Source organism: Pseudophryne corroboree, chromosome 1 (genome assembly GCF_028390025.1).
Source record: "Pseudophryne corroboree isolate aPseCor3 chromosome 1, aPseCor3.hap2, whole genome shotgun sequence".
Classification (NCBI taxonomy): Eukaryota; Metazoa; Chordata; class Amphibia; order Anura; family Myobatrachidae; genus Pseudophryne; species Pseudophryne corroboree.
In genome coordinates, this window is record NC_086444.1 from 957,756,428 (window position 1) to 957,782,309 (window position 25,882).

A 25,882-nucleotide genomic window follows, 5' to 3' on the forward strand; every position below is an offset into this window, starting at 1 on the left:
CATAAAGGGTTAGTTAGATAAACCATGCAAACAATTTATCCTTAGGGGTATATTCAATTGAAGTCGAAAACTGCCGTCTGTCGAAAAGACCTATTCAATATTTTGCTACATTTTTCGACAAGTCGATAAATTTGACTTGTCGAAAAGCACGTGGATCGGCGGAATAGCTGCCGATCCACATGTTGATGTCGAAAACGGGGCCAAATCCGACAGGTTTTGGCCCCCTTTTCGACCATCTCAGTCTGACATCAAAATGATGTCGGACTGAGATGTGGACCCAGAGGAGGTGAGGGGGGGGGGGCCGCAGGGAGACGGGGGGACAGCCAGCGGGCATACAGGGAGATTGGCGCTACAGTAGCGCTGCAGCTGGATGTCGCTTACCCGCCCAACCTCACGGCAGCTTCCACCCGGCTCCAGCACGCTGCTGGAGCCGGGTGGAAGCTGTCGTGAGGTCGGGCGGCTGAGTGACATCCTGCTACAGCGCTACTCCGTAGCGCTGATCTCCCTGTATGCCCACCGGCTGTCCCCCCGCGGCTCGCCCCCCTCGCCGCCTCTGCGTCCCATCTAAATTCGACTTGAAAAAGTCAAATTAAAATGGGATTGAATAGGGGTTGTCGGATCCATTCCGACAAATACATGTCGGAATGGATCCGACTTTAATTGAATATACCCTTTAGACACCACTCTAATAAACTGGAATGAGTTTGGCTGCTGTGCACCCATGTGCAAATAGTTCAGCAAATGGGTATTCAAATTAGTTTGCAGATGTCCAGCAAGATGTTACTATGGTAATGACCAGCAATATGGCATAAGTTACTAATGGAGTAGTATAGAACCAACTGTGTATCGGCCCCCTGATGCAAAATTGCATATAAAGCAGTCACCCAATCATGCATCCATCAAGTCCTTGTTTTAAATGGTATGCAGTTCATTTGCTGGCAGTAAGGATCCCAGCGGTCAGGATACTGACGCCGGAATACTGACCGCTGACCATGCCGACTGTTGGAATTCCAGCTAAGTGGCTTTCACTTGTGAGTGTTGTGGACACCCATAAAGTGGGAAAGGAACCTGTGGCGAGCCCACAAGAGGACTCCTTGCGCTTTCCCAACTGCCGGCATACTGACGGCCAGGATGCCGTTGTCTGTATACTGACAGCCGGCATTCCAGTTAAATTTTTGTTGTATGTAAGTATGAGCTGCTTCTCTCGCCCTTCTCTGATCGTAAAATGCCACTTTCCCCAGACTTTCTTCCCAGGAGATTTATAGTGTTCTGATGCGTGCCTTACTTTGAATATTAGTGCCGTGTTAAATTTTCAGCTCTAATCCGTTAAGAACCACTTCGCAGTATAGCCCATATGTAGGTTGAACTTTCCATCCAAGATTGGTCGTCTTCAGGTTTAAACGGGGGTACACACGGAGAGATCCATGCTTAATTTCTAAGTAATCGAACTCGATTGCTCAGAAATTAAGCACGGATCTCTCCGTGTATGCCCCACAGCGATAGCTATGCGTAGCCCGCGCGTCGATATCGCTGGTACTAGATTGGCCTGAATGCAGGCACAATCTAGTAGATCGTTCACTTCACCGCTGTGGTAAATGAGCGCCCCCTCGCTCGGCACACATCGTGCTGTGCTGAGTGGGGGGAGAGATGTGTGCTGAGTGGTCTGCTAGATCGCTCAGCACACATCTCCCCGTGTGTACCCCCCTTAAGTTTGGTTTATTTATTGATTTGTTTATTTATTTGGGTGGTGGAGCAATATAGAACTATGTTGCCAGTGTTAGCAAAGATTGTATTTCAATGTCTTCTGTATCTGCCATGGGAAATGTCTGTATTGGGCTTTGTAAAACAGTGCTCCTATAGAACCAGCAAATTGTAGTAATACAAGACATTAAGGGGTATTTCTCTGACGTCCTAGTGGATGCTGGGAACTCCGTAAGGACCATGGGGAATAGCGGCTCCGCAGGAGACTGGGCACAACTAAAGAAAGCTTTAGGACTACCTGGTGTGCACTGGCTCCTCCCACTATGACCCTCCTCCAGACCTCAGTTAGAATTTTGTGCCCGGCTGAGCTGGATGCACACTAGGGGCTCTCCTGAGCTCCTAAAAAAAGAAAGTATATTTTAGGTTTTTTATTTTCAGTGAGATCTGCTGGCAACAGACTCACTGCTACGAGGGACTTAGGGGAGAGAAGCGAACCTACCTGCTTGCAGCTAGCTTGGGCTTCTTAGGCTACTGGACACCATTAGCTCCAGAGGGATCGAACACTGGGCCCGTCCATGATCGTCCAGTCCCGGAGCCGCACCGCCGTCCCCCTTGCAGAGCAGAAGCAAGAAGATCTTCCTCAAAATCGGCGGCTGAAGACTCCTGTCTTCATTAAGGTAGCGCACAGCACTGCAGCTGTGCGCCATTGCTCCCTGTGCACACATCACACTCCGGTCACTATGGGTGCAGGGCGCTGGGGGGGGGCACCCTGGGCAGCAATTTGAGTACCTTACAGGTGGCAAACACACATAATATAGCTTACTAGGCTATATATGTGTAAAATACCCCTGTCACATTAATTTAATAAAAGCGGGAGAAGTCCGCCGAAAAAGGGGCGGGGCTATCTCCCTCAGCACACTGGCGCCATTTCCTCTCACAGCTCCGCTGGAAGGATCGCTCCCAGGCTCTCCCCTGCAGTTTCAGACTACATAAGGGTAAAAAAGAGAGGGGGGGGCACTAAATTTAGGCGCAATTCTGTGTAATAAGCAGCTATAAGGGAAATCACTGTGAGTAGTGTAAATCCCGGCATTATATAGCGCTCTGGTGTGTGCTGGCATACTCTCTCTCTGTCTCCCCAAAGGGTTTTGTGGGGTCCTGTCCTCAGTCAGAGCATTCCCTGTGTGTGCGGTGTGTCGGTACGGCTGTGTCGACATTTTTGACGACGCTTATGTGGAGGTGGAGCAGGGGCCGATAAATGTGATGTCACCCCCTGCGGGGTCGACACCTGAGTGGATGGATATGTGGAAGGAAGTACGTGACAGTGTCAACTACTTACACAAAAGGTTTGACAACATGACAGATGTGGGACAGCCGGCTTCTCAGCCCGTGCCTGCCCAGATGGCAGATACAGACGTCGACACGGATACTGACTCCAGTGTCGACGACGGTGAGACCACGGTACATTCCAATAGGGCCATCCGTTACATGATTACGGCAATGAAAGATGTGTTGCACATTTCTGATCTTTACCCAGGTACCACAAAAAAGGGTATTCTGTTTGGGGAGAAAAAGCAACCAGTGGTTTTTCCCCCATCTGATGAGTTGAATGAAGTGTGTGATGAAGCGTGGGCTTCCCCCGATAAGAAACTGGTGATTTCTAAAAGATTACTAATGGCGTACCCTTTCCCGCCAGAGGGTAGGTCACGTTGGGAGACATCCCCTAGGGTGGATAAAGCGCTCACACGCTTGTCAAAAAAGGTGGCACTACCGTCTCCGGATACGGCCGCCCTAAAGGAGCCTGCAGATAGAAAGCAGGAGGCTATCCTGAAGTCTGTGTATACACACTCCGGTTTTATACTGCGACCGGCTATTGCTTCAGCATGGATGTGCAGTGCTGCAGCCGCGTGGTCAGATTCCCTGTCTGATAACATAGATACCCTGGACAGGGACACTATATTGCTAAACATAGAGCATATTAAGGATGCACTCTTATATATGAGAGATGCCCAGAGGGATATTTGCCGGCTGGCATCTAGAGTAAATGCAATGTCCATATCTGCCAGGAGGGTATTGTGGACCCGGCAATGGACAGGTGATGCAGATTCTAAAAGGCACATGGAGGTTTTGCCTTACAAAGGTGAGGAATTGTTTACATTCTAATGACCCTAGACCATATCAAAGATGCTGCTTTGTATATGAGGGATGCTCAAAGAGACATTTGTTTACTAAGCTCCAGAATAAATGCTATGTCTATTTCTGCTAGGCGACTCCTGTGGACCCGACAGTGGACGGGGAATGCCGACTCAAAGCGGCATATGGAGTTGTTGCCTTACAAGGGGGAGGAGTTGTTTGGAGAAGGCCTCTCGGATCTTGTCTCTACTGCTACGGCCGGTAAATCGAATTTCTTCCCTTATGTCCCCCCCGCAGCATACTAAAAAGGCACCTCATTATCAAATGCAGTCCTTTCGTTCCAATAGAAGCAAGAAGGTACGGGGATCATCCTTCCTTGCCAGAGGAAAAGGCAAGGGAAAAAAGCTGCACGCAGCTAGTTCCCAGGAGCAGAAGTCCTCCCCTACATCTGCAAAGTCCACCGCATGATGCTGGGGCTTCCCGGGAGGAGTCAGCTCAAGTGGGGGCGCGTCTTCGATTTTTCAGCCAGGTCTGGGTTCACTCACAGGTGGATCCCTGGGCTATAGAGAGTGTTTCTCAGGGATACAGGCTGGAATTCGAAGACATGCCTCCTCGCCGGTTTTTCAAATCGGCTCTGCCAGCTTCCCCGTCAGAGAGGGAGTTAGTGTTGACTGCGATTCAAAAATTGTATCTTCAACAGGTGATAGTCAAAGTTCCTTTTCTCCAGCAAGGAAAGGGGTATTACTCAACCCTGTTTGTGGTCCCGAAACCGCACGGTGCGGTCAGGCCCATTTTTAATCTAAAATCCTCGAACTTGTACTTGAAAAAGTTCAAGTTCAGGATGGAATCGCTCAGAGCGGTCATCGCCAGCCTGGAGGGGGGGAATTGGATGGTGTCCCTGGACATAAAGGATGCATACCTTCATGTTCCGATTTTCCCTCCTCATCAGGCGTTTCTGAGATTTGCAGTACAGGACTGTCATTACCAATTTCAGACGTTGCCGTTTGGGCTTTCCACAGCCCCGAGAATTTTCACCAAGGTAATGGCGGAAATGATGGTGCTCCTGCGCAAGCAGGGTGTCACAATTATCCCATACTTGGACAATCTCCTCATAAAGGCGAAATCTTGGGAGAAGTTGCTGGATGCGTGTCGCTGTCGGTGAGGATGTTGCAGGGGCACGGCTGGATTCTCAATATACTGAAGTCCCAGCTAGTCCCTACAACGCGCCTGACCTTTCTGGGTCTGATTCTAGACACAGACCAGAAAAAGGTTTTTCTTCCTATGGAAAAGGCTCGGGAGCTCATAGCCCTGGTCAGGAACCTATTAAAGCTAAAAAAGGTTTCAGTGCATCACTGCACGCGTGTCCTGGGGAAGATGGTGGCATCGTACGAGGCCATCCCCTTCGGAAGGTTCCATGCGAGGACCTTTCAATGGGATCTACTGGACAAATGGTCCGGGTCCCATTTACAAATGCATCAGAGGATCACCCTGTCTCCCTGAGCCAGGGTATCTCTCCTGTGGTGGCTGCACAGTGCTCACCTCCTAGAAGGCCGCAGGTTCGGAATTCAGGACTGGATCCTGGTGACCACGGACGCAAGCCTTCGAGGTTGGGGAGCGGTCACACTGGGAAGAAATTTCCAAGGTCTCTGGTCAAATCTGGAGACTGATCTCCACATCAACGTCCTGGAGTTGAGGGCCATATACAACGCCCTACGCCAAGCGGAGGCATTGCTTCGGGACAAACCGGTTCTGATTCAGTCAGACAATGTCACGGCAGTGGCTCATGTAAACCGCCAAGGCGGCAAAAAAGGAGCAGAGTGGCCATCGCAGAAGCGACCAGGTTTCTTCGCTGGGCGGAAGGCCATGTAAGCGCCCTATCAGCAGTATTCATCCCGGGGGTGGACAACTGGGAAGCGGACTTTCTCAGCAGACATGACCTGCATCCGGGAGAGTGGGGACTTCATCCAGAAGTCTTCGCACAGATCGTGGGTCTGTGGGGACTGCCGTAGATAGACATGATGGCGTCCCGTCTCAACAAAAAGCTAAAGCGGTATTGCGCCAGGTCCAAGGACCCTCAGGCGGTAGCGGTAGACGCTCTAGTGACACCTTGGGTGTTCAGTTCGGTCTGTGTGTTCCCTCCTCTACCTCTCATACACAAGGTGTTGAGAATAATAAGGCTAAGAGGAGTCAGAACGATCCTCATTGTTCCGGATTGGCCACAAAGGACTTGGTATCCGGATCTGCAAGAGTTGCTCACAGAAGATCAGTGTCCTCTTCCCCTAAGGCAGAATCTGCTGCAGCAGGGGCTCTGTCTGTTCCAAGACTTACCGCGGCTGCGTTTGAACGCCAGATCCTAGCGGAAAAAGGTATTCCGGAGGAGGTCATTCCTACCCTGATCAAGGCTAGGAAGGACGTGACATTGAAACATTATCACCTTATGTGGCGGAAATATGTGTCTTGGTGTGAGGCCAGAACTGCTCCTACGGAGGAGTTCCATTTGGGCCGTCTGCTTCACTTCCTGCAAACGGGAGTGAATTTGGGCCTAAAATTAGGGTCCATAAAGGTCCAAATGTCGGCCTTATCCATTTTCTTCCAAAAAGAATTGGCTTCTCTTCCTGAAGTAGACATTTGTGAAGGGGGTACTGCATATTCAGCCTCCCTTTGTACCTCCGGTGGCACCTTGGGATCTTAACGTGGTATTAAGTTTCCTCAAGTCACCTTGGTTTGAACCACTCAAGACTGTGGATTTGAAATATCTCACTTGGAAAGTGGTTATGTTATTGGCCTTGGCTTCTGCAAGGCGTGTTTCGGAATTGGCGGCTTTGTCGTATAAAAGCCCCTACCTGGTTTTTCATGTGGATAGGGCAGAATTGAGGACTCGTCCTCAATTTCTGCCAAAGGTGGTCTCATCTTTTCATATGAACCAACCTATCGTCGTGCCTATGGCTACGCGGGACTTGGGGGATTCAGAGTCCCTGGATGTGGTCAGGGCTTTGAAGATTTATGTGTCCAGAACAGCTAGTATCAGGAAGACTGAAGCTCTGTTTGTTCTGCATGCGGCCAACAAGGTTGGTGCTCCTGCTTCAAAGCAGACTATTGCTCGCTGGATCTGTAACACGATTCAGCAGGCGCATTCTACGGCAGGATTACCATTGCCTAAATCGGTTTAGGCCCATTCCACTAGGAAGGTGGGCTCTTCTTGGGCGGCTGCCCGAGGGGTCTCGGCATTACAGTTGTGCCGCGCAGCTACTTGGTCGGGGTCAAACACCTTTGCAAAGTTCTATAAGTTTGATACCCTGGCTGAGGAGGACCTTCTGTTTGCTCAATCGGTGCTGCAGAGTCATCCGCACTCTCCCGCCCGTTTGGGAGCTTTGGTATAAACCCCATGGTCCTTACGGAGTCCCCAGCATCCTCTAGGACGTTGGAGAAAATAATATTTTACTTACCGGTAAATCTATTTCTCGTAGTCCGTAGAGGATGCTGGGCGCCCGTCCCAAGTGCGGACTACTTATGCAATACTTGTATATAGTTATTGCTTCAATAAGGGTTATGTTATGGTTGCATCGGTCATGTACTGATGCTAAGTTGTTTTTTTCATACTGTTAACTGGGTAGTTTATCACAAGTTATACGGTGTGATTGGTGTGGCTGGTATGAATCTTGCCCTTGGATTAACAAAAATCCTTTCCTCGTACTGTCCGTCTCCTCTGGGCACAGTTTCCCTAACTGAGGTCTGGAGGAGGGGCATAGAGGGAGGAGCCAGTGCACACCCATAATCCTAAAGTCTTTCTTAAAGTGCCCTATCTCCTGCGGAGTCCGTCTATTCCCAATGGTCCTTACGGAGTCCCCAGCATCCTCTACGGACTACGAGAAATAGATTTACCGGTAAGTAAAATCTTATTTATTTTTTTACGCAGATCAGACAAAACACATCACATATACACCCGGAGGGCCTACTGTAAGCATGGTTGGCTGTGGCCTAATGAGTACAGTGTCTGCCCACAATGCGTGCACTCCCGGGTTTGATACCCAGCGACCGCTTAATTACTGTTGGAGAATATTATTATTATTATCCTTTATTTATATGGCGCCACAAGGGTTCCGCAGTGCCCAATCACAGAGTACATAAACAAATAATCAAGCAGGAAAACAGCAACTTACAGTTGACGACAATATAGGATAAGTACAGGGTAAATAAACATAGCTACATCAGCAGATGACACTGGAATAAGTATCAGGTGGCAGAAGACTGCTGGATTTGGTGCGGTTGAATATTATTAGAGTAAGAAAATGATAAGCACATGAGGGAAGAGGGCCCTGCTCGTGATTCTAATATCTGGAAGTCATATTAATGTTACAGACCCAACGGTACAATGCATTACATATTTCTGTCCATTGATAGCAAACAAACCAGAAAATCTTTCTGAGATAATAATGCTTTTTATGCTAATAATATTCAGGATTTTGTACACACTTTTAACAACAATAGCTAGCCTGAAAGGGCGGCAGCGTGGCTGGGGAAGGTGCTTTGGTACAGGCATACAGTGAGCTCAGTGGGAAAGGATACTAATGAGTGATCAATGGGGGGTGGTACAGTAGCCTGCATTGAGTTGCATACTGTAGTGTGGGAGCTGTCTAGACTGTGAACAATACAGTGTTAATAACGCCTCATCATACCGTGGCATAGAATACTGTAGAAGAGAATTTTGCAATGGAGACCATCTGGAAGTCATATTAATGAGATAGGCACAGTGCATTACATATTTCTGGCCATTTGATAGCAACTAAACCTCAAATTCTTTCCAAGATAATGCTGTTTATGCTAATAAAATCCAGGATTTAGTACACAATAGAACGACAAAATGAATTGAGTGAACATGGCAGCAGCGTGGCCTTGTATTTTGCAGAAGGGGACTTTTTTATATAAAGAGAAGTAGCAACACACCAAATAACTTTATTGCATTAAAAAGAATAAATAAATACATAAAAACAATATAACTGCGTAATAGCGAGGCCGCTGGGTATCGAACCCGGGAGTGCACACATTGCAGGCAGACACTGTACTCGGTAGGCCACAGCCAACCATGGTTACAATAGGCCCTCTGGGTGTATATGTGATGTTTTGTCTGATTTGTGATAGAAAAAAAAATTCATATTGAATCTGTCAACCCTGGCGGAAAAACAATGGAGACAATCTGGAAGTCATATTAATGAGATACGGACCCAGTGGTACAATGCATTAGACATTTCTGGCCATTTGATAGCAACTGAACCTCAAATGCTTTACGAGATAATGCTGTTTATGCTAATAAAAACCAGGATTTAGTACACAATATAACAACAAAGTGAACTGTGTGAACAGGGCGGCAGCGTGGCCTTGTATTTTGTAGTAGGGGGACTTTTTTAATATAAAGGGAAGTAGCAACAGACCAAATAACTTTATTGCATTAAAAAAAAAAAAAAATATAACAGTAATTGCACGGCCGCTGGGTATCGAACCCGGGAGTGCACGCATTGCGGATGGACACTATACTTGTTAGGCTACAGCCAACCGTGGTTACAGTAGGCCCTCCGGGTGTATATGTGATGTGTTTTGTCTGATTTGCATTAAAAAAAAATTGTATTGAATCCGCCAAGCCTGGCGGAAAAGCAATGGAGATCATCTGGAAGTCATATTAATGAGATAAGGACCCAGTGGTACAATGCATTAGACATTTCTGGCCATTTGATAGCAAATGAACCTCAAATGCTTTATGAGATAATAATGCTGTTTATGCTAATAAAAACCAGGATTTAGTACACAATATATCAACAAAGTGAATTGTGTGAACAGGGCGGCAGCATGTCCTTGTATTTTGTAGAAAGGGACTTTTTTATAAAGGGAAGAGATTAATGGTTCTTTTTTGTTACAATAAATGTCAGCCAATCAACAGGAGGCGCTAGGAAGTGTCAGTTGGCTATTTGAGGCATGCGCTGTACAGTTTAGGATAAGCAACATCTGTTGGACAGAAAGTAGTATGCACGTTACAATTATAACGTGACTTTACATTTATAACGCAACTTATAATGGAATTTATAACGCAAGGAGCCAGCGCGAGTTGCATGGCGCCCGCTACACGGTACGCAGCAACGATATTTGAGGACACATCTGTACATTGCCTTGATGTCACAAAGCCAGCAGGTGCATTGCAAAGAGTTTGGGTGAAGGCAGATGGCTGCTTGGGCAGTGCTTGGGGCAAGTAGCAGTTGGGGTAGAGCTGGAGGTTGAGGTAGGGAGCTGGCAGTGCTGGTGGTAAGGACTGGGCTAAGGGATGACAGCATTTGTGGTACTGCTGGTGGCAGGCAGTAGTTTGAGCTGTCCTGTGGGCAGGTAACAGGGTAAAGAGGTATAAGGTGGTAGCGAGGGTAAGGGTTCATAGCAGCTGGGGCAGTACTGGGGGCAAAGTGGGGTTAGAGGCAGGCAGTGCTGGAATTAAGGTGTAAGTAAGAGTAGATAGCATCTGGGGCAAGGAGGCGGTTAGGTGCACTTTGTACTGAGGGTAGGGAGGGTGGTAAGGATAGATAGTAGCTGGGACAGTATTGAGGCATGGAAAGGGTTGGGGGCACTGAAAGCAGTAATTGCATCCTTCCTCTTGCTGGGAGTCAGGTGACCAAAGCCACCTTGTCTAGCACCATCGCTATATTTTCCTGCTCCCTCTTAGCCTGCTGGCTGAAGCAGTTGGGGATGGATTGCATGATGGAGTGTGTACACCGCCCCATGTTGCGGGATGAGTCCGACACAATTGACATGATGGGCGTAACAATGCTGCCGGGAGAGTCACAGGATAGCTCGCAGAGAAAAAGTGCAGAGCCCAAGGAAGGGAGAGAAGGATTCCCAGCCCAGGCAGGAGGATGCATAGCCTGGAGAGCTGGATTAAAATCGCAGAGCTGGTAGGAAGGGAAGGAGATCTTGGACAACAATTAGCTGGGGAGAAACGATCACCTGTGATGGATGGCTATTAAATAAGGAGGCTGTGCTTGTAAAAAATAAATCACACTGCGTGATTTCAAAGAGAGTGGGGAAACACTGACCTTGCACTATCCCAAAATAGTTTTGCAAGTTTCAACCCTTGTGAGAATGTTGAAGATGATGAATGTCCCAAAAGGCCTTGCACATCAAAAACAAAGGAAAATTTGGAAAAAATGAAGGGTTGTTGGGATTGACAGTCAACTAAGCATCCAAATGATAGCAGAAAAGATAAACATCGACAAAGAAACAGGCAAGTTTTGCATCAAGAGCTTAACATGACAAAAGTTTTGTGCTAAGATGGTTCCAGGGCTTCTTCTCCCTGCCGAAAGCAAATTTGTACAGACATTTTGGAGCAAATTCACATTTTTAGATAAAGTTTTACTGTACCTGTGATGTAACCTTGATCTTCCAGTACGATCCTGAGACATGCACTGGAAAACACAATCATCACCAAGGGGTCTATTCATGAAGTAGTGAAAAGTGTGGAGAAGTGAGACAGTGGAGAAGTTTCCCATGGCAACCGATCAGCTGCTACGTATAATTTTATAGAATGCACTTGATAAATGTTGCGTCAACACTGATTGGTTGCCATGTGCAACTTCTCCACTGGCTCACTTTTCCACACCTTTTTCACTGCTTCATGAATAGATGCCCAAGAATGAAGGAAGCACGTCAAAGCAAATCCAAATTCAAAGTCATGTTGTTTTCTTTGGCATCAAGGGTGTTATTTTGGAAGACTGGGTACCAGAAGGCACAACAGTGAACCAACATTACTACAAAAATATTCTAGCATCTGTGCCGGAAAGAATCAGAAGAAAGAGGCCAAAGTTGTTGAAAAATGGTTTCAATCAGGACAATGCACCAACTCACACCGCTCTGTGAAGCTTTTTTTGGGCAAGAAACAGACTGCAGTGCAGTGCTAGAACACCCTCCATATTCCCCAGACCTAGCACTATGTGACTTCTTTCTTTTCCCTAAAGTCAAATCTGTACTTAAGGGAACCTGTTTTCCATCAGTTACTGAGCTAAAGAAGAAAGCATTGGAGTTATTAATACAGCAAGTGAGCTACAGCACGGCTTTGACTAATGGAAAAAATAATGCACCGGTGTATGAATTAGGAAGTGAGTACATAGAAGGGAAATGGCGTTAAGATTTACTTAATATAATAAACTTAAATTTTAGCATCAGTCTCGTTATTTAACAGCCACACCTCGTAGAGTGGTTCATAAAGTCGACATGAGTTAGGTTGACGTACATTGGGTCGACCACATTTGGTCGACATGATCACTAGGTCGACATGAGTTTTTTTTTTTACTTTTTTTGGTGTTTTCTTCGTAAAGTGACTGGGAACCCCAATTAGTGCAAAGTGTCCCCTCGCATGGCGAACGAAGGGCTATGGTTACTGTTCCCAATTGTAGTTCACATGGATCGTTAAGTATGAAAAAGGTAAAAAAATGAAAAACTCATGTTGAACTTTTTTCCATGTCGACCAATGGTGGTCGACCCAATGTACAGTATGTCGACCTAATGACCGCCATCCGTGTCCTGCAGGACCTGCTCATTTTTCAAAACTGAGTCCCTCATTGCATGTAGCTCATAACATAAATACTATAGTGCGTAAATGCATTCCCTGGTCAATCTAAGAGCTGTAATCTTATCACATTACATAACTATTAGTTTAAGTTAAGTACCTGTTAGCTATCTTTCTCATTAAATAAATTCACATTGGATACATATTAAAATGTAAGTTAAAATGTTACAATTGTTTTAGATACAGTTCCTTACTACTGTATGCTGCATTTAATTTTGTGTAATGGAGCACTGTTTATATTAAGCATGACATTAATGTGGCCTTCATCAAGCTTGACAGTTAATCATTTATATATTTCCCTGCCACATAAATGAAACATAAAGTTCATGTTTCTAATTATGTATAAGATGATGATAATCCTTTCTTGTCAAGTTGCTTTACTGTTCTATTTAGCATTAGATCAGCAGTACATTAATCCTTTATTTCCCCAGCTACAAGGTTACAGTATCTATAGTAGGCTGCTTCCTTTCAACAGTGTGTGAAACCTAAAGCCAACTGGGCATGGTGGTGTAAAAGAGCAGGTTCTTATTTGTCCATTCAGCAAGTACTGCACAAACAATTTGCTATATATACAAACAGAAAATTCAGCACTCACCAAGGCAAGCTCACCTATCCTCACAACATCAATAAATAAATAAATGAATGGGGTTTAGTCAGTGAATTGGCCAATGCACGGAAGCCTGCAAACCGATCGCCAAGGTACCCCACCTTCATGCAGGTCCTACACTATCACAGAGTCTTAAAAACCTGGCAACTGTATCGCACATAATATAACTACAATTATGCCTACTTGGTTTAATGTGTACCTGCCACACATCTTATGGCTTTTAAAGGTACATTAGTCACCTGACACTGGCTGATAAACTACTAAGGAACAGCTGACACAGGTTTAGGATAATTGAGTTTACATAGGGGTGCATGAAAAATCTTGTGGCCACAGTTAAGAGTTAACCAAAGATTAACCCTGCAATATACAAACATATAAAACCACAGCACTCGTTGTGAGGATAGGTGAGCTTGCTTTGGTGAGTGCTGAATTTTCTGTTTGTATATATTTAAGTAGGTGGCCATGGGCTACATGCACCCCACCCTATGAGTGGTGAGTGCAGACATGGCACCCCGCTTCTGGGGTGGCGAGTGCTGTGGTTTTATATTTGTATATTGCAGGGTTAGATATGGCTGGCAGATGGCGCTCTGCCCTCTGAACAATTCTTGATACTTCCCTCATTGCCATGCGTTTTCGGGTGCCGCCTTGATGATTGATGTATGCCACCGTGGTGGCGTTGTCCGACTGTACTTGAACAGGTCTGTTCTGTATTAAATGCTGGGCCAGGTTCAGAGCATTGAACACCCCCCGCAGTTCCAGAATGTTTATCGGGAGGATAGATTCTTCCCTGGTCCACCGACCCTGAAGGGAGTGTTGCTCCAACACCGCGCCCCAATCTGAAATTATCTCATTGTCTGTAACCCAGAATGACCATTAAAGGGAGTTTAATACTCTCTTCTATAAATTAGAAGATCTCATGAAAACTGAAACCCGCCACTGGTGGGACATGGTCACGTTACAAAAATATATTAGAAACAAAAAGATCCCCAGAGGTCTTAGGATTTTTAAAACTCTATCTTTTGTTGATGATCCCACATTAAAAACTAAGTGGGGTTCTCTATTAGATGACTGCTCCTTTTCATTAATGGAACTCTTGATAAACTATCGTAGGGAGAATACTCTCAAACTATCTCAAGAAATAGAAGAAACTAGGAAATGTTTAAGCACATACTCTGATCACCCCCAGTTTCAACACAGTGATTCAAAATTAAATCATAAAATTGAACTATACGAAAAAGAGGTGATAGATGGTAAAAACAGGAAATTCACCATGGATACTGAAGATTATAATCAGGACAAAGTCCGCAGTTATAATAAGAGAGCTCACTCCTTCATTAGAGGGAGATCAAGGAGCGTCTCAAACCAAAGACCTAAAAGAAATAGGAGCTTTCATAAAAATAATAATAAGAAAATAGTTAATTTAGATCAGCAGTATCAGCCTGTAAGATACCCACACTCCTCGACTACCTATAGACAGGACCCCAGACAGCTCCCTTCTAAGTGTCTTCCCGGGACAGATCTCTCTGTTAGGTCAAAAAATGCCACATACATAAGTTCTCCCCCTGAAACTGGTCTTATTAATTCCAGTAATTTTTTAGAGAAGGACCAGAGGATTTTAAAACACAGACCCCCTTATCACATGCACAATCGTTACGATGCTCTCAGAGTAGATTCCCCAAAAAGAGCAAGAGAAGAAGGTCCAGAGGATGCAGAGGAGGCAGTAGGTTACAAAGAAAAAAAGCGAGACATGAGATCTTAAGTCAGACAAACATCTATAACCTGTCTTCCTCACAGATCACTCAATCAGAGTCTGCACTTCTGGCCAAGGGCCTAAAATTTGCCCCTTCTAAACCTCCTGCATTTTTTAATCTCTTTGTAGAACTCAACACCTATATACGTACATTAGCACGTAAAAGATATTTCGCCCCTAAGAATCTGACCAAACGAAAACTTGATGGTTCACCTATTTTATTAGATGACCAGGACAGAATCAGTTTAGATATGTTGGAATCTTTACTCCTTGAAAATAATACCTCTGACTCAGTTGTACAGATTTACAATCAAGATCGTACTAATGAACGTAACTTTAGGTTTAGGAATAAATCTCAGTTCTACCCTCTACATCATAGGAGCCCTGCCATCGATATATTTTATAAAAAAACACTGGATGACTTCAACGTCTTGTGTCAGAAAGAATCGAAGAGATTTAAATACAGACACAATCTTTCAGTTCAGGAAAGATTGGCTCTGCAGAAACTTGCCAATGACCCCTCCCTTGTCATCAAGCCTGCGGACAAGGGAGGGGGAATTGTAATTCAGAATACTGAGGATTACTTATCAGAAGCCTTTAGGCAATTTAATGATAGTAACACATGTTAATCTGTCAACTAACCCTGCACAGGATTATCATAGATCACTGACAACCTTGGTTAAGGATGCTTTAGATAAAGGCATTATAACCAAGGAAGAATTCAGATATTTGATTCCCACTTACCCTATCACTCCCACATATTATCATTTACCCAAGATTCACAAATCTCTCACTGCACCTCCTGGTCGGCCCATTATTTCTGGTGTGGGGTCCCTCACTTCTAATTTATCACATTTTGTTAATTATTTTTTGCAGCCACTTGCCTCATCTTTGCGTTCTCATATTAAAGACACCACATGTGTTCTGAATGCTATTTCAAATATTAACTGGAAAAGTTCATATTTCTTTATGACCTGTGATGTCCAGGCGCTTTATTCTAACATTCCACATCAGAGGGGTCTTTCTACCATAGCGGACTTTCTCTCCAAAACAAGTACGATTGACTCTGGGTTACAACAATTTATATTGGACTCAATTGCATTTATATTATCCCATAATTATTTTGTTTTTAATAAGAAATATTATTTACAGATACTTGGGACGGCCATGGGGACGAGGTTCGGCCGAGCTTCGCCAACCTGTACATGGGCGCCTTTGAGGCTGGGGGCGGAGCTTTGGTGCGGACCTCGTCTGCTATGGCCGCTGTATAGATGACATGTTTTTCATCTTTGATGGTGATATCTCTTTATCATCAGACTTCACTTCTTTAAATAATAATGATTATAATTTACGGCTCACTGGCACTGCGCACCAATCTTCTATTTTGTTTCTTGATATTTCCCTCAATATAATTGAGGGCAATATCTCCACGAAAACGTTTCGTAAAGAGGTCGATACTCTAAACTTTATTCATTATAAGAGTTCACACCACAAATCATGGTTGAATAATGTCCCCTTTGGACAATTCAGACGCATTAAGCGTAACTGCAGTGATGGATTGGATTACCAATCACAAGCAGATGAACTTTCATTATCTTTTCGAAACCGAGGTTATCCTGCGGATCTGATTAAAACAGCACGTGAAAAGACCGATGCTCTAGACAGAAGAGACCTCTTGACTTTAAATACTCATTCACATAAATTTGCACAAGATCAACCTCACTTTCTGTCACAGTTTAATTGATCTTCGTCCAAGATTAGAAGTATCATTTGCAATAATTATCCCATTCTTCTTACAGATCAGATACTTAGATCTGAACTGAAAGATACCCCGTCAGTGATCTTTAAGAAATCTAACAATTTACAGCAACAACTTGCCCCTAGTCTCTTTGTAGATAGAAGAAACATCAATGATAGTACAGCCCCGGCTGGAAATACTCAGTGGCTTCCAAAAATAGTAGGGTGTTTTAAATGTGGTGCCAAACAATGCATCACATGCTCTTATATTCAGAATAATGTAAAAAGCTTTAGCGCTTCTGACTCCTCACAATTTGAGATATGTTCACACATTAATTGCAATAGCTCCTTTGTAATTTACATATTGATCTGTAAATGCAATTTAATCTATGTAGGCAGGACAACTCGTAAACTCAGGATCAGATTCCTTGAACATAGACGCAATATTCAAAAGGGTCTTGTATTCCGTAGTGTCTCTAGGCATTTTTCAGACAAGCACCAAAAAAAAATCCAGACGACATCCAATTAGTGGGTATCGAAATCATCAAACCCACAGCACGTGGGGGAGATAGATATAGAAAACTATGCCTTAGAGAAAACTATTGGATACATAAGTTGAGAACCCTTACACCGGAAGGGCTTAATGAAAGTATTGAATTTGATTTATTATAATGATTCAACTGTATCTTTGTCCCTTGTCATTATCTCTAGGTTATGTTGATTTTTCAATATTGCCTAGTGAGTTTTGTTCTTTGTTAGAAATGATCCATTATTTATATTGTCTAGCAGCTAAAGTATATATTATCTGGAGATTCTTTTAGATACAATATATCTATTATTGATATACATTTAACATACGGTCACTAATTAATTGATCGGTCATGATAGATCTTGAGATGCTTAGAGGTATATGGAAGAGGTTCACCTATGTGTACTTCTCCCTCCCCATAGAGTTAACTATGGTGTGTGTTACGCCCATGTTATTCATCTTCATCCTACTCTGAATATCAACGAGGGTGACATGGGATGTGTAATTCCAGTCTATAGTGATAGTATATATAAAGTGTAATTAATAACAATTAGATCTTCCATGAGGTCTACATATGTTCTCTCTGCATTATTCCTCTATTTAGGCATATGTTACAACTTTATTGTCCCCCTAGACTATATTGGAATATGCGCAGAGCACAACTTCTGTTGCCGTATTCTCTAAGTCTGTTTCCTATATATCCAGCAAATAAAGTGGCGTGCATGGTTAGATGGCAGACTAACAACATCATAGGGTCCGGAGTTCGAATATAGATGAGAGTATAAGGGTGTCAATTCTTTGAATTTTTTGAATTTTTTATGTTCTCCTGGTCATTATTATGATTATTATTATTTTCATTCCAATTGTACCCTGTGGGTAAGTTGATTGGATATTTATATAGTTAGAAGTGTTTTATTTTTCGGAGTTGTTTCGTGATCCTCCACTTGCTATTATGTGGTGGGATACTTAAGGAGAACATGTGCCGTTAAATAATGTGTCCTCATTATAGCACTTTAAGAAACTAAGAGTTTTAATTCTCCCATTGTGCTAAATGTATAAATTTATTATAAGAATCTTTATATGTCCATTTGGAGTCCTTTCAGGACTTTATTAGAATAAATTATAAATGGGCTATTGTTTATTGCGAGTTACCTCTGCCATATATCATTAGTGTTTGCTGTTTATGTGTAAGAGAGCCTTCGTTTTTGCATTGCATTTGTTTTAATTAAGCACTGATGATAGACATCTGTTTATACTGATCCGATCAGACCTTAAATACCGGACACTTTGGAGGCAGGAATCTATCTTTGAAAAAGTCACGTGGAGCGTGACGAAACGCGTCAGAACCCGCCCTCACACACACCTTGCTTAGGTGTAACTACAAGGTGCACATCGACCTTTATTTACATCGGACTTACCCTCTGAATCTCCCGTCGCCAGCGGCATCAACACACACCTCTCCGCTGCACAGCTTATGTGGGCATTGCAGGACTCATACGCCGAGGACGCTCGGCTTTGACCAGCCCACCGGAGAGGTATTGAGATCTGTTTCAACTCAGGGACACACATACAATTGGGAAAATACCCGTGCACCTTGTCTGTTTAGCAGAAATCAACTATATTCAGTGGAATACGGACTTTTACCATCTATGATACGTCTGCTATTTTAGTATCAACCACAAGCTATTACAGACTTCATGAGTAAATTGTAGTGTGATTCTTCCTTTAATGAATACTTATATACCGGTATACATGTCTTTAGCCAATTTTTATAGTTTTTATTAATAAACATTGTATTTCATTATACGTTGGCTCTCTTCACATTTATACACACTTTTCCTGACATTCAGCGCAGCCGTCTGTTTTTTTTCTCGCGCCCCAATCTCTGACTGGCATCCGTCGTCAGAAGGACCCAGTTGGAGATCCAGAAGGGACGACCCCTGCTCAAATGTTGGTCCCGAAGCCACCAGCTCAGTAACAGACAGACCTCCGGAGACAAGGAGATCATTTGAGCCCTGATCCGGTGAGGCAGGCCGTCCCACTTGGCAAGAATCAGCTTCTGCAGAGGGCGGGAATGAAATTGAGCGTACTCCATGTCGAAAGCCGACACCATGAGACCTAGAACTTGCATTGCCGAGCGTATCGACATCAGCGGACGAGATAGGAAGTATTGAATCCTGTCCTGAAGTTTCAGGACCTTCTCCTGAGATAAGAACAACTGCTGGTTGTGAGTGTCCAACAACGCTTCCAGGTGCACCATGCTCTAAACAGGGACCAGGGAAGACTTTTTCCAGTTGATTAGCTACCCGTGGGTTTGCAGAAACTGGGTAGTCAGATCCAGATGGCGTAGGTTTGGGCTTAATTGGTTTAGAAGTGCAAGCCAGTTTCGGGTACGCCTGACCCTTTGCTTTCCCTGAAGGACGAAAGGAGCGAAAGGAAGTACTCTTAGCCTTCGGTACCGAAGGAGCAGTACTAGGTAGACAAGCTGTTTTAGCCGTTGCTAAGTCAGCCACTATCTTATTGAGGTCTTCTCCCTAAAGAATGTCTCCCTTAAAAGGGAGCACCTCCAGGATTTTCTTACAGTCCGGATCCACAGACCAGGACCGCAACCAGAGAATCTGGAGAGCGAAAATTGACGTAGTAGAAGCCTTGGCCGCCAGAATACCGGCATCAGAAGCATGTAAGATGTAATGAGAAGTTGTGACCATATACGACAGACATTGTCTGGTATGATCAGAAGCTTTGGAAGGCAGCTCCGCCTCCAGCTCCTGAGCCCACGCTCAACAGCCTCTGCAGCCCATGTCGCTGCAATAGTGGGCCTATGCACTGCCCCCGTTAGGGTGTAAATCGCTTTTAATCAACCCTCCACACGCTTGTCCGTCGGTTCCTTCAGTGAGGTGACGGTAGTGACCAGCAGAGCTGAGAATTCTACCAACCGCGCCACTTGCGAATCCACTGGCGGAGGTGTCTCCCAATTTTTACTTATCTCCGCCGCAAGGGGGTAGTGAGCCAGCATCTTCTTATGAAGCGTAATTTTTTTTCTGGATTTTCCCAGGATTCCTGACGTATGTCAACTAGATGGTCAGAATGAGGTAAAACCTGTTTAACCACTTTTTGACGTTGAAACCTGTCCGGTTTCTTAGGGGCAACATCAGGCTCAGGTTCATCAGTAATTTGGAGAATTCGCCTGATAGCCTCAGCAAGTCAGGGACATCCACCTGTGATACAGACTCCCCATCAGAAGCATCAGGGTCGGAATCTGTGGGTTAAGTATATACTCCATCCTCATCAGATGAGGTGTCTGGGACGTTGGTGGATTGTGAGGAAGTAATGGCCCGCTTAGAGGACCTCTTGGTCTTAGGCGGGCGAGGGTTAGACTTCTGTATAGTCAGTGATTGGTTCAATTGCTGTAACTGAGCGAACAGCTGTTCTGCCCATGGTGAGTTAACCGCAGGGACCATAAGCGGTTGTACCGGCACATGATGTCCCATAGGGGGCGCAAGTCTAGTTACTAACTTACTCAAAAGCGTGGAGAAAGTAGCCCAAGGTCGGTAATTATGAACTCCCATTGCCACAGTCCCACTGGGGAGTAAGGAACCCCCAGAACCAGAACCCTCAGCTGCTATGTTTTCCTCAAATGTGTCTGCAGTGTCACCACCACGCAGTGTGGGATCAGCCCCAACACCGTTGCCCCTTGTAGCTTACATATCTGAAAGCTCAATACAAGGCGACCCAGTACAATATCAGCAGCACAGTACATGACTAAGAACCCCCCTGCGTAGTGTATTAGCACAAACAGGAATTTCAAGAGGTATATGTAACTGAAATTAAAAAAATACCCAATAAGTACACTGCTCAAAAAATAAAGGGAACACTAAAATAACACATCCTAGATCTGAATGAATGAAATATTCTTATTATATACTTTGTTCTTTACATAGTTGAATGTGCTGACAATAAAATCACACAATAATTATCAATGGAAATCAAATTTATTAACCCATTGAGGTCTGGATTTGGAGTCACACTCAAAATTAAAGTGGAAAAACACACTACAGGCTGATCCAACTTTGATGGAATGTCCTTAAAACAAGTCAAAATGAGGCTCAGTAGTGTGGGTGTGGCCTCCACGTGCCTGTATGACCTCCCTACAATGCCTGAGCATTCTCCTGATGAGGTGGCGGATGGTCTCCTGAAGGATCTCCTCCCAGACCTGGACTAAAGCATCCGCCAACTCCTGGACAGTCTGTGGTGCAACTCTGTTGGTGGATGGAGCGAGACATGATGTCCCAGATGTGCTCAATTGGATTCAGGTCTGGGGAACGGGCGGGCCAGTCCATAGCTTCAATGCCTTTGTCTTGCAGAAACTGCTGACACACTCCAGCCACATGAGGTCTAGCATTGCCTTGCATTAGGAGGAACCCAGGGCTAACCGCACCAGCATATGGTCTCACAAGGGGTCTGAGCATCTCATCTCGGTACCTAATTGCAGTCGGGCTACCTCTGGCGAGCACATGGAGGGCTGTGCGGCCCCCCAAAGAAATGCCACCCCACACCATTACTGACCCACTGCCAAACCGGTCATACTGGAGGATGTTGCAGGCAGCAGAACGTTCTCCTTGGCGTCTCCAGACTCTGTCACGTCTGTCACATGTGCTCAGTGAGAACCTGCTTTCATCTGTGAAGAGCACAGGGTGCCAGTGGCGAATTTGCCAATCTTGGTGTTCTCTGGCAAATGCCAAACGTCCTGCACGGTGTTGGGCTGTAAGCACAACCCCCACCTGTGGACGTCGGGCCCTCATACCACCCTCATGGAGTCTGTTTCTGATCATTTGAGTAGACACATGCACATTTGTGGCTTGCTGGAGGTCATTTTACAGGGCTCTGGCAGTGCTCCTCCTGTTCCTCCTTGCACAAAGGCGGAGGTAGCAGTCCTGCTGCTGGATTGTTGCCCTCCTACGGCCTCCTCCACGTCTCCTGATGTACTGGCCTGTCTCCTGGTAGCGCCTCCATGCTCTGGACACTACGCTGACAGACACAGCAAACCTTCTTGCCACAGCTCGCATTGATGTGCCATCCTGTATGAGCTGCACTACCTGAGCCACTTGTGTGGGTTGTAGACTCCGTGTCATGCTACCACTAGAGTGAAAGCACCGCCAGCTTTCAAAAGTGACCAAAACATCAGCCAGAAAGCTTAGGAGCTGAGAAGTGGTCTGTGGTCACCACCTGCAGAACAACTCCTTTATTGAGAGTGTCTTGCTAATTGCCTATAATTTCCACCTGTTGTCTATTCCATTTGCACAACAGCATGTGAAATTGATTGTCAATCAGTGTTGCTTCCTTAGTGGACAGTTTGATTTCACAGAAGTGTGATTGACTTGGAGTTACATTGTGTTGTTTAAGTGTTCCCTTTATTTTTTTGAGCAGTGTATATCTTGTGAAACATCTATATTATAGAATAAACCTGACACACTTAGCCCCCTCAGGGTAAAGAATATACGGATAGCAATCTGAGTGAGAGACACAAAATGGAGGTCACACAGCAGCTATGTGCACACACACAGTCACAGTTTTCAATGCAGAAATGATGACACGCAATAAAACTGCACTGGACTAGCAATACAGAGTAATACTAAGTATAGCTATACAGTCAATAGATATAACAATGCACAGTAAAGACTGGATGTATATCACAGGGTACTTGTACTAAATAACCCAGACTAAATGCACTTTCTTAACTAACATTTTTAGCAGACATGTAGAATACTTAAGTGTCCTGTAAAATGCACAGCGCTGACATGCAGGCGGCTTTACAGAGGAGGATTTGCCCAAACAGTCCCAGGATCAGCACGGCTAGACCTAATGGCGCCCAAACGCTGACAGGGAGTGAGGGAGAGAGAGTGATGCAGCTCCAGGGCGGGAACATTTACTCTAAATGGCGCCCTATGGCTGGGGGAGGGGCTACAGGTCAAAGCCTTATCCATCTGCTGGACTTCACCACCGGGAACTTTGGGCTTAGAATAAACGGTTTTTAGGAGAAACCGACCTGTGCCCTTGCCCTGGTGGTCTAGTGGGGTCCCTGTACTGCCACAGTGTCCACACGGGATCGCGATTTAAAGCGTGTGCCATGAAGGAGACCCACTTACCAACTCCCTGAAGTGCGACCACGCGATCCATGAGAACAGCGGCAGTGTGTGACTAACAGGAAGAAACCGGTGCCTCCTCTGTAGGTACCCGGCAACCAGGGCACGGGAGTGTACAGCGCCGCTGGGGGAGGTGATGGAGCTGCAGCAGGAGATGTCTGACTGACATCTAACACTTACAGTGTCTTTGCTGCAGCCCTTGAAATCTTCTTTTTTCTTAAAAAGCTACTTCTCAGGGCTGCTGGAGCAGCCCCCCTGTTGTATGCCTGCTTACTGCATGGCACCAACTACAAAAAGCTCCTGTGCACGGAGGCGGGGTTATAGAGGAGGCAGCGCTAGGCATTCTGGGGAGAAGGTCAAAGCTTTGAACCTGTTGGTGCCTCGGATCAAGATCCTACTCTACACCTCAGTGTCATACCCTGTGGAGCCCAGTGTACCCTGCAGCAGAAAATTGCATACCATAATGAGATATCGTGGCAATGGGACCCTAGTCTAAGCACAGATTGCATTTTTGTTTCATATACACACAGCCTGAGTGTGTATACATTCACGCATTTCATTTGTTTCATATACACCTTATACACACACAGACTGAAGGTCATTTAATACAATATTTTTAATAACTTTGTGCATTAAACAAAGGCTGTGTACATTGAGCCATCAGAAAAGAAAGGTTTCACTATCTCACTCAAATTCCGTATATCGTAAAATGTGTGTGTGTGTATATATATATATATATATATATATATATGTGTGTGTGTGTGTGTGTGTGTGTGTGTGTGTGTGTGTGTGTATATGTATATATAAATATATATGTTTGTATGTTTATATAATATTAGCTAGCAGGTGGTCCGACACTCCCATATATCAGATGAATACAAGCAAGAAGTTACATGCATACAACGATCGGCGGTGTTGCACTCACGGAAATAAAGCAAGACTCCGATTGTGCTTATAGTCAACGTTTCAATCAGAAATGATTTTCATCAGGACATAGACGAAGTGCAATACAAACATCTTACCTTATAAACCCTGTACAGAAACACGTGAGCCGCGCCCGGCCGCCGGAGCCCTAGTCTGGTCAGGAACAGGCAGATGACGTCTGCACACATCAGCGAGTCTCATATCCAAACCATCACCATGGTAACCCCAGCATGATAACAACTGGATACTGCAGGCAATAACAATATATACAATGTAAAATCACACATTTTAAGGCATATCCATAGCAACAATCCATACGAACATATAAACACATAGATGAATAAATGCACCATACAGTGCAAATAGATTACACTATGCCTTTTATACTGGAATAACATGGTGATCAAAAATACTGAATATATTTGTCACAAAGGACTAGCTTATACCACAGATCTATTGTCGACTCCATTCATGAACCTATGATTTTCACATGCATTACAAGAATTAATTACACCAGGCAGGTTGGGCATAACCTTATAAAGACCTTTTGGGGCAATCACTTCAAAACGATATATCCATACAGCTTTCCTCTTGAAGAGTAATGCCCCTCTATCACCCCCTGTACTAACGGGGGTATGTGATCGGTCATCCTGTACTTTAGTGCAGTTAAATTATGACCTGCTATCAGAAAAATTACTTGCCACTGGTTGGTCAGATTTACCTGTAGATAGAGCAGATTTAATGCTTGACCTATACATGGCCATCCTTTCTTTGAACTTACGGACTTACCGATGTAGGATAAGCCGCACGGGCAAATAATTTGATAGACCACAAATTGTGAGATGCGGTCTTATCATATATATTTTTCCAGATCGTGGGTGAAAAATGAAATGCCCCCATTTCTTATTAGCTAAAAAGTGTTGAGGGGTACTTTACCTTTTACGTGAGATGTCAGATTGCACTAACATGTCACGCAAATTACTTGGCCTGGAGTAACATGGTATTAGTCATGTTTCACTCAAACCAAAGTCAGCATCTGTCTGTTCTAAACTCCAAAGGTTTTTGAAACTTTCTTGATCTCAAATGCGTCAAAGTATGGTACTGATTAATCCAAATAAACCTCTCTCTACGGTTTGTTATTGTTATTTTGGATAACAAGCTATTACGGTTCAATGATAGAACCTTATTTACTCCTTCATCCACTAGGGGACGCTGGAAGGCTTAAGACAGTGGGGTATAGATGGGGGTAGATGGAGCCGGCACTTTAAGAATTTAAAGATGTGACTGGCTCTTCACCCTCTATGCCCCAAACCCCCTCCAGGCCAGTTTTAGAAATGTTCCCGAGGGACCCGGATATGTCTCTGGGCTGCTCCAGAGTTTTTCACTATTTTTGAGAGAATCTATGGATTTTTTTTCTTTGAGGACAGACAGGCAGCTCATTGCGCCTGCCTGTTTGCTTCGTAGGAGCTACTGGTGGGATCATGTCACAGCTTGCAAGCTGCAGCCAGGATCCTGGGCTAGGGTGACATCAGTCCCTGGGGAATACCTAACACAGCTATATACGGCTGCAGTTGTGGTGCGCTAAGCCATGTGCCGACTCCGGTCAGCATGGCAGGGACCGTGAGTATGACCCTGGTTAGCAGAGTGTATGGGTAAAATATTACAAGGCACTAGCAAAATTGTCCTGGTTACTAATTCTTAATACCGGAGGGTACCGCATAGTCCCCGGGCACCAGCACGAGTCAAAGCACAGTTTAACATC

At 44.7% G+C, this 25,882-nt stretch overlaps 1 protein-coding gene across 4 annotated transcripts in view; it reads left to right on the forward strand.

Moving 5' to 3' along the window:
• NAF1 (nuclear assembly factor 1 ribonucleoprotein) overlaps positions 1-25,882 on the forward strand; it is a 453,380-nt gene that overhangs the window by 361,780 nt on the left and 65,718 nt on the right. The gene's annotated exons all lie outside the window — the stretch shown is intronic.